A 9,426-nucleotide genomic window follows, 5' to 3' on the forward strand; every position below is an offset into this window, starting at 1 on the left:
GCAAAACTTTTGTGACTATTGCTCCATGATCCGGCAAACAGGCGTCACCCAAGCCCAAATAAGGGAAATACTTTTCCCTTTCTCATTGAAGAACAAGGCTAAGCTTTGGATGAATATCCTTGACCGCACCACCTTGGGAATCACCAATTGGGAGACATTGGCTCTTGCTTTTTATCGAAAGTTTTTTCCACCGGAGAAAACTCAAACTTTGAGGAGCCAAATTACCGGATTCCGTCAACAAGCTCTTGAGAGCTTATATGAAGCTTTGGAGAGGTACAAGGAGCTTCAAAGACAATGCCCACATCATGGGCTAGATGAATGGTTTCTAGCAATAACATTCTACAATGGATGTTGTGCCGAGTCCCGGAGGATTCTTGATTCCGCCAACAATGGGCGGTTTGATCAAATAGACACCGACCTCGCTCATTCCACGATCGAATCTATGGCGATCCATGATGCACAATATGTCAATTCTCGAGTTGTGCCATCCAAAGGTAAAGAAGAATCCTCTAACAACTCTGTTTTGCCAGCTCAAATTGCTTTGCTCCAACAACAATTGACGGAAAGGGATGCTAGAGATTCAATTCAACAAGTCAACGCCATGTCTTCAACGAGCCAAATCGTTGTGTGTGAAGGTTGTGGAGGTGCGGGTCATTATACCTCTCATTGCCAAGCTCCCATTGAAGAGGTAAATGCCTTTTTAGCTTTAAGACAAAATGCACAAAATGCTTATCCATCGGGTACGTTCTCAAACACATATAATCCAAATTCAAGATTTCACCCGAATATGTCTTACAGAAGCAACAATGTGCTAAATCCTCAACAACAACCCCCACCACAACAAAATGCCTATGTCCCTCAACAACAAAAATACATCCCTCCACCGGGGTATCAAAATCAACAAAGGCCCCCACAAAACAATTTCCAACAAAATCAACCTCCACCACAAAATAATGCCCAACAAAATAACCAAGAGGGAGGTAAGCTTGAGGGCTTGATAGTCCGTATGCAAAAGGAATTGTTGGCTCAAATCCAAAAGAATGAGCAAGCTCAAAATGCCACAATCAAAGTGTTGGAACAACAAATGGCTCAATTGGCCTCATCTAGCTCTTCAAGGAAATCGGGTCAACTACCCCCTCAAGGTGAGCAACCACATGCTACCCTTAATGCTATCTCCTTAAGAAGTGGTACGAAATATGATGGGCCATCCATGCCTAAAGATGATGAGGATGTACTTGTTGAGTTGGAGGTCTCTCCATATGATAAGGCAATTGAAGAAATTCCCAAGAAAGTGGATGACCCACTTGTTATTGTTGAGAAAGTCAAGGAAGTGGAGGATGCTCCTCCAAAGAAAGATGTTGAAGCAAAGATTCCGGAAAAAGTCAAAGTGCCATTTCCTCATAGATTGGCAAAACATCAAAAGAATTCTCAATTCGGTAAATTCATGGAAGTTGTGAAGAATCTACAGGTAACCGTTCCTTTTACCGAATTAATCACTCAAATTCCATCTTACACTAAGTTCATGAAAGATATTTTAACTAAGAAGAGGACTTTTGATGAGGTTGAAACAATAGCTCTCACCGCCGAGGTGAGTGCTCTTTTGCAAAACAAGTCCCCTCCTAAGTTAAAAGATCCCGGTAGCTTTTCTATTCCATGCACAATTGGCAATGTAACACCCCCATACTCCAAGTGCCTTACCAGGACCACTCAGGTATGAAGACATCACCATCTCGGTCGCCCGAGGTATGATAATCAAATAGACAAAACAGAAACAACATTTATTATAAGTAGTTTAATGAATAGGTACAATCCTCGAAACCAAACTGAAAGTACAATACATTATTCCAAACTATTTGTTCTCAACTGAAATGTAAATAAATGCTAAACTACAGCGGAAGACTCTATCGTCATGTCGTGGCCATCCCATCTATCCCAGTACTCATCTCTATACCTGCTCAATATCTGCTCACCATCCCCGAATGGATCACCGCAGGTTTACAAAACAACACCGGGGTCAGTACTAATCACACAATCAATATAAATAACAATAATAAGACAAACATACAGCTGAACTGTCACACACACACACACACCACCAACTCCCATCATCTCAATACTGACTGTCCACTGGACCAGCCCTGCCAGTGGGGGACCGCAGCCGTTCCCACCTAAGCCCCGCTCATCGTACGAGCGATAACCCTGTCCATTAATGTGCACATCCCCTTCCGTGGCGGGTTCCACGAAGGGCGAAACTAGGGCGTGAGATCACTCCCGCAAGTGACCCCACTCAGCCGAGAACGCATCTCGAGAACCATCCACAAACACACCCACAATCACAATCACAATCACAATCATCATATCAAACAACTAACTACATCACATCACCAACATCCCATTATGGGACTAATACTGAGTAGGAAATCCTACCTGGAAAGCACAACACGCAGACGGTATCTACAGCTGTATCAAAACGGCTCCTCTACGAATTCTCCTCCTACCATACAACACATAGATGCTACCATTCAAATACTACTCATAAAAACCCCCAATTCCTAAATTAGGGTTTCATCAATCTTAACAAAACATTATAGAAATTATATTAAAAGCTTACCCTCGACGCAAGGAATCCAACGACACGAACTACGATACGAACCGACCGTCTTAACTCCGGGAATTGTCAAGAACGCGATTAGGAAGAAGAACTAGTTGTTTTCTCTCTTAAACAGGTTTTAGGTTTTGTAAAAAGTGATTTAAAACAATTACGAATATGTTTAAATACCTTAATCGCGTAATTAACAAAACCCGAGAAAACTCCCCGTAAAAACCGGACACTCGATCGAGTACCCAAGGTACTCGATCGAGTACCCCCTACTCGATCGAGTGCCCCAACTACTCGATCGAGTGCCCAACAGTCGAAACTATTTTGCTTCGCCACTTACCCTTACTCGACAGAGTAAGGCCTACTCGATAGAGTACCCCAAGACTATAAATACGGAGTATTACGCTTCCCTCCTAAAAGGAACTTCGTCCCCGAAGTTCAAACCACTACTAAAACAAAGGTACACCAAAACATTCCCGACTCAACAACCAAAACAAAACTCAATATAAAACACGCTACTTACCCAACTCATCCCGACAACCTACCGACGCAACATATAAAAAGGTGTATAAAACTCTTAGAAACTGCTCGCGATCATCTCCTACCCCCCTAAAAGAAACAAGGTTACGTCCCCGTAACCATACATACCTGATCAAAAAGGAAGGGGTAACGCTCTTTCATGATATCCTCTGCCTCCCATGTAGCTTCCTCGGTCTCGTGGTTAGACCAAAGGATCTTGAGCAAAACTGTCTCACCACCCCTAGTCTTTCTAACCTTTCGGTCTAGGATCTGCTTAGGTAGCTCAAGATATGATAAAGACTCATCAAGCTCTAAGTTCTCTGCCTCCAACACATGTGACGGGTCACTCACATACTTCCGCAGTTGCGATACATGAAACACATTATGCACTCTCTCTAATGCAAACTGGTAATGCCGACGATAAGCAACTTCCCCGACTCGCTCTAAGATCTCATAAGGCCCTATAAACTTCTGACTTAGCTTGCCTTTCTTCCCAAATCTCATAACTCCGCGCATAGGAGACACTTTCAGAAGAACCTTGTCCCCAACCTGAAACTCTATGTCCCGACGATGTAGATCTGCATAACTCTTTTGTCGATCCTGGGCTGCTCTCATCCGTTCCCTGATCATCTTAATCTGCTCCACCATCTCATGTACCATCTCTGTCCTAAAACCACTTTGCCTCAAGACTATCGTCCCAACAGATTGGACTCCTACATCTCCTCCCATACAAAGCCTCAAACGGTGCCATACCAATACTAGTGTGATAGTCATTATTGTAAGAAAATTCTATCAAGTCCAACCTCCGCTCCCAGCTACCACCAAAATCCATCACACAAGCTCGCAACATATCCTCAAGAGTCTTGATTGTTCTCTCACCTGCCCGTCCGACGCAGGATGAAAAGCTGTACTCATCTTCAGATTTGTCCCTAACGATTCCTGCAACTCCTTCCAAAACCCCGATATAAATCTCGCATCTCGTGTACACTATGTCCTTAGGGACTCCATGTAACTTCAGCACGTTCTTTCGATAGGCCATAGCCAGTTGTGCCTTAGTCCATGTATCTTTCATTGGAACAAAGTGAGCTGACTTGGTCAGACGATCCACTATCACCCAAATCATATTGTTACCTTGTTGACTCTTAGGCAAACCCACAATGAAATCCATGGAAATGGATTCCCACTTCCACTCAGGCACCTCCAAAGACTGAACCTTACCTTGTGGTCTTCTCTGTTCCCCTTTAACTCTCTGGCATGTCAAACAACGGGACACAAACTCAGCTGTCTCTTTCTTCATCCCAGGCCACCAAAACGTTTTCTTCAAATCTTTGTAAAGCTTGTCTCCACCCGGATGCACTGAATATGGTGTGAAATGTGCCTCTGTCATGATTGTCTTTTTCAACTCCTCGTCATTAGGAACACACCACCTACCATCAAACCTCAAGCTACCATCTGTATGAATGGAAAATCGGGACACTGTCCCTTTCTCTACCCCACTCTCCCACTCCACTATCTTAGGATCCAAAGCCTGCTTATCCCGAATATCATCATAAAACTCAAGCTCGTACATCTTGTCATATCACCCATGGCATCTCCTTTCTGCATCATATGTATCCCGAACCTCGCTACCTCATCTCTCAGCCTCATCAAAGATAGAGCTGTACATAAAGAATGTACACTCTTCCTACTCAAAGCATCAGCTACAACATTGGCTTTCCCTTCATGGTATATGATTTCCATGTCATAATCGCCAATCAACTCCATCCACCTCCTCTGTCTCATGTGCAACTCCTTCTGCGTGAAGATGTACTTGAGACTCTTGTGATCAGAAAATACCTTAAAGATTGCTCCATAAAGGTAATGTCTCCAAATCTTGAGAGCAAACACCACCGCACCCAACTCCGGATCATGAGTAGGGTAGTTCTCCTCATAAGGCTTCAACCGCCTAGAAGCATAGGCAATCACTTTACCATTCTCGCATCAACACACATCCTAGCCCATTCTTCAAGCATCGTATAAACCTCAAAATTCTCGCTCCCTTCAGTAATGCTAAGACAGAGCCGTGGTCAAACGCTCCTTGAATGTTTGGAACGCCGTCTCACAACTCTCATCCCAACGAAACTGTTCTCTTTCCTCATCAACGCTGTCATCGGTCTAGCTATCTTGGAAAAATCTTTCACGAACCGCCCGTAGTATCCAAATAAACCCAAGAAACTCCTAACCTCAAAGAACATTCTTCTGTGCTTCCCACTTTGTCACACGCCTCAATCTTCGCGGATCCACAAATACCCCATCTTTAGAGATTACATGCCCCGTAAAGGCAACTTTCTCTAACCAGAACTCACACTTGGACAGCTTAGCATACAACTCATGATCCCTCAAAGTCTGCAACACGATCCTCAGATGCTCCTCATGCTCCTCCTTAGTCTTAGAGTAGACTAAGATATCATCGATAAACACCACCACGAACTGGTCCAAGAACTGTCTGAAGATCCTATTCATCAAATCCATAAACACTGCCGGCGCATTAGACAACCCAAATGGCATCACCACATACTCATAATGGCCATACCTCGACGTGAAAGCTGTCTTCGGTATGTCCACATCTCTAATCTTCACCTGATGGTACCCCGACCTCAAATCAATCTTAGAAAAGACTGTTGCACCGCTCAACTGATCAAACAGGTCATCTATCCTTGGCAAAGGATACTTGTTCTTTATCGTCACACGGTTCAGCTCCCGGTAATCTATGCACAGCCTCAAACTCCCATCTTTCTTCTTCACGAAAAGAACTGGTGCTCCCCAAGGCGATACACTTGGTCTAATGTATCCCTTCTCTATCAAATCATCCAACTGCTTCCTAAGTTCCTCCATCTCCTTAGGACCCATACGGTACGGTGCCTTAGAGATTGGCCCCGTCCCTGGCTTCAACTCAACGGTGAAATCTATCTCCCTCTTCGGTGGCAACCCCGGAATCTCCTCTGGAAAAACATCTGCAAACTCTCCCACCACCGGTATCTCGTCAACTGCCGGGCTCTCTATCCGGTCATCTCTCACATGGCACAAAATCAAAGGACATCCCTTCCTCAGATACGACTTCAAGGTAACAGCTGCAATCAACTTAACTTCGGGTTTGACTAGAAACCCACGATAAGACACACTAACACCCTTAGGACCTCTTAGGGACACTTTCTTTTGATGACAGTCTATCTTAGCCTTATACTTTCCTAACCAATCCATCCCAACTATCATCTCAAAACCATTAAAAGGAAACTCCAAAGAAGTCTACAGGAAATCGACTTGCCCAACTATCAAAGATACATCTCTAAACAACCTCCCACACGATACAGACTCACCCGAAGGTATGAAAACTTGCTCCCTAACAGACTCATATACTCTCAAACCCAACTGTTTTACATGACTCGAAGACACAAACGACTGAGAAGCCCCCGAATCAAACAAAACAAACGTAGGAATACCATTAACAAGGAATGTACCGTTGATAACGTGCGCATCCTCCTCAGCTGCCTTCTTGTCCATCATGAACAACTTGCTATCGGTCTTCCGCCCACCTCCCGGACAAGATCTTGGCTGATGCGGTCGGCTTAGCACCCGACCCTTGATTGTTGTTGTTGTTGTTTGTCGGTGTCTTCGATAAGAATTACCGCCGTTGCGGTTGCCTCCACTCTGGTAGCTCGACCTCCCGGTTTGGCCATGATCCACTGGTCCGTTGCTCGCAAAGCTCGTGCGAGTCTCTCGAAAGATCCCGGTGCACTCGTGCACTCATGTCTCTTGTGGCCTACGCCACCACAACCAAAGCAGTCACTCCCCAGCTATTGCTCACACTCCCACGGCCTCGCCCAAAGGAAGTTCCAAAGACTAAACCCGCACCCGAAGAAAATCCCTTAGATTGATTGTGGTTGCCTTTCTTGAAATTAGATTGGCCACCACCCTCGCTCTCCGACTTCCTCTTCTCTCCACCCGACCTCTCCCGAGCCATCTCCACTAGTCTCTTAGCTCTCCCGGCCCTCTCATACGCTTCCTTTACATCGCAAGGACTCCCACGGGTAACTTATCCATAATTTTCGTGGTTAGCCCTCTCTCAAACCTCAAAGCCAGATTCTCCTCACTCAAACCCATATCCTCCGCATATCTAGATTTCTCATTGAACTCGCTGTAGTACTCAGCTACGACATCTCAAAGATCATCTTAAACTTGTCGAACTCCTCTCTCAACTTACTCCTCACATGTTCTCGTACGAACTCCTTCCTCACAAACCCTACGAAACTCCTCCCAAGGTATAGCAAACCCCCGGTTGGTATATATCTCCTTGGCACTCACTTTCACCGAATCCCACCACTTGCCACCGCCTCCCTCGGATAGAATGCAGCTGATCCACTCTCATCTCATCAGGACAACGAACTAAATCTAGTATGTTCTCCATCTCCCTCAGCCAACTATCAAGAAGGTTAGGCTCCTCAACTCCCTTGTACTCCTTCGGGTTAAACCTCGCAATATAGAGGCTGACTTTAGCATGGTCAACCTCCTTCTCCTTACTCTTATCCTTGTCCTCATTCACTCTCTTCAGGGTCTCAGTAAGAGCATCCTGGTGCTCTAACATCTTGACGATGTCGTCCGTAGTCATAAGCTCAGCTATCGCATACAAAGCATTTCTCTTGGGCGGCATCTTGAAGCTATATAAGAAAGGGTAAACATAAACACACGTCCTAAACCTCAAAACACGAAAACGCGCTGCCCAGAACCTACTCGATCGAGTATCCAAACCCACTCGATCGAGTAACGGGCTACTCGATCGAGTGCCCCCATGTACTCGATCGAGTACCCAAACTCCAGAACCAAACAGACCTTCTGACCTCTAACCCACTCGATCGAGTATCTAGGCTACTCGATCGAGTGACCCCCTACTCGATCGAGTACCCCTAGTTACTCGATCGAGTGCCCCAAAACGCGATTCTGGACTCAAAATCGCCAAAAATCTACCTGATCGAGTCAGCCTCACTCGATCAAGTACCACCAATACGTAAGAGCTACCCGCATATTATGTCATATACTAACATGCTAACTGTATAAATCACATTATATCATAACAATCATGCTATTAATTGCCACGTTGTAAAACATTCCATCATGCTATCATTTCATCAACAATGTCTATATACATATAACATCACTTTTCTTTTATCTCATCAACTTCCAATTCGAACATCCAACCATCAACACATTCCATCACATTGTTACGTAAGTTACTAAGCACACACATGACTCAACACACATTTCCCCCATGTGACCGGTTCAAAGTTGTAGGGCGACCCCCGCGACTTTAGGACGTCTCCCAAGCCTTTGCACTAGCTCCTACAACTTCTACCCCGGGTTCATTTTAATTGACTCCCTATGTTCGTTAAGTTCATTTCTACAGGTTTCAGGATCGTCGCTCTAATACCATTTGTAACACCCCCATACTCCAAGTGCCTTACCAGGACCACTCAGGTATGAAGACATCACCATCTCGGTCGCCCGAGGTATGATAATCAAATAGACAAAACAGAAACAACATTTATTATAAGTAGTTTAATGAATAGGTACAATCCTCGAAACCAAACTGAAAGTACAATACATTATTCCAAACTATCTGTGCTCAACTGAAATGTAAATAAATGCTAAACTACAGCGGAAGACTCTATCGTCATGTCGTGGCCATCCCAAATATCCCAAAGCTCATCTCTATACCGCTCAATATCTCGCTCACCATCCCCGAATGGATCACCGCAGGTTTTACAAAACAACACCGGGTCGGTACTAATCACACAATCAATATAAATAACAATAATAAGACAAACATACAAATTTGAACCACACACACACACACACACCACCAACTCCCATCATCTCAATATCGACCGTCCACCTGACCCGGACCGCCAGCTGGGGGACCGCACCGTTCCCACCTAAGCCCCGCTCATCGTACGAGCGATAACCCTGTCCATTAATGTGCACATCCCCTTCCGTGGCGGGTTCCACGAAGGGCGAAACTAGGGCGTGATATCACTCCCGCAAGTGACCCCACTCAGCCGAGAACGCATCTCGAGAACCATCCACAAACACACCGACAATCACAATCATCATATCAAACAACTAACTACATCACATCACCAACATCCCATTATGGGACTAATACTGAGTAGGAAATCCTACCTGGAAAGCACAACACGCAGACGGTATCTACAGCTGTATCAAAACGGCTCCTCTACAAATTCTCCTCCTACCATACAACACATAGATGCTACCAT

General features: G+C 44.9%; 1 non-coding gene across 1 annotated transcript; it reads right to left on the bottom strand.

The window, feature by feature from the left end:
- Positions 1–205: 205 nt before the first annotated feature.
- Positions 206–312, bottom strand: LOC141603257 (small nucleolar RNA R71). Its single transcript, XR_012525147.1, has one exon. It is a non-coding gene; the product is annotated as a small nucleolar RNA R71 (small nucleolar RNA).
- Positions 313–9,426: the final 9,114 nt, after the last annotated feature.

This window comes from Silene latifolia, chromosome 9 (assembly GCF_048544455.1).
Source record: "Silene latifolia isolate original U9 population chromosome 9, ASM4854445v1, whole genome shotgun sequence".
NCBI lineage: Eukaryota > Viridiplantae > Streptophyta > Magnoliopsida > Caryophyllales > Caryophyllaceae > Silene > Silene latifolia.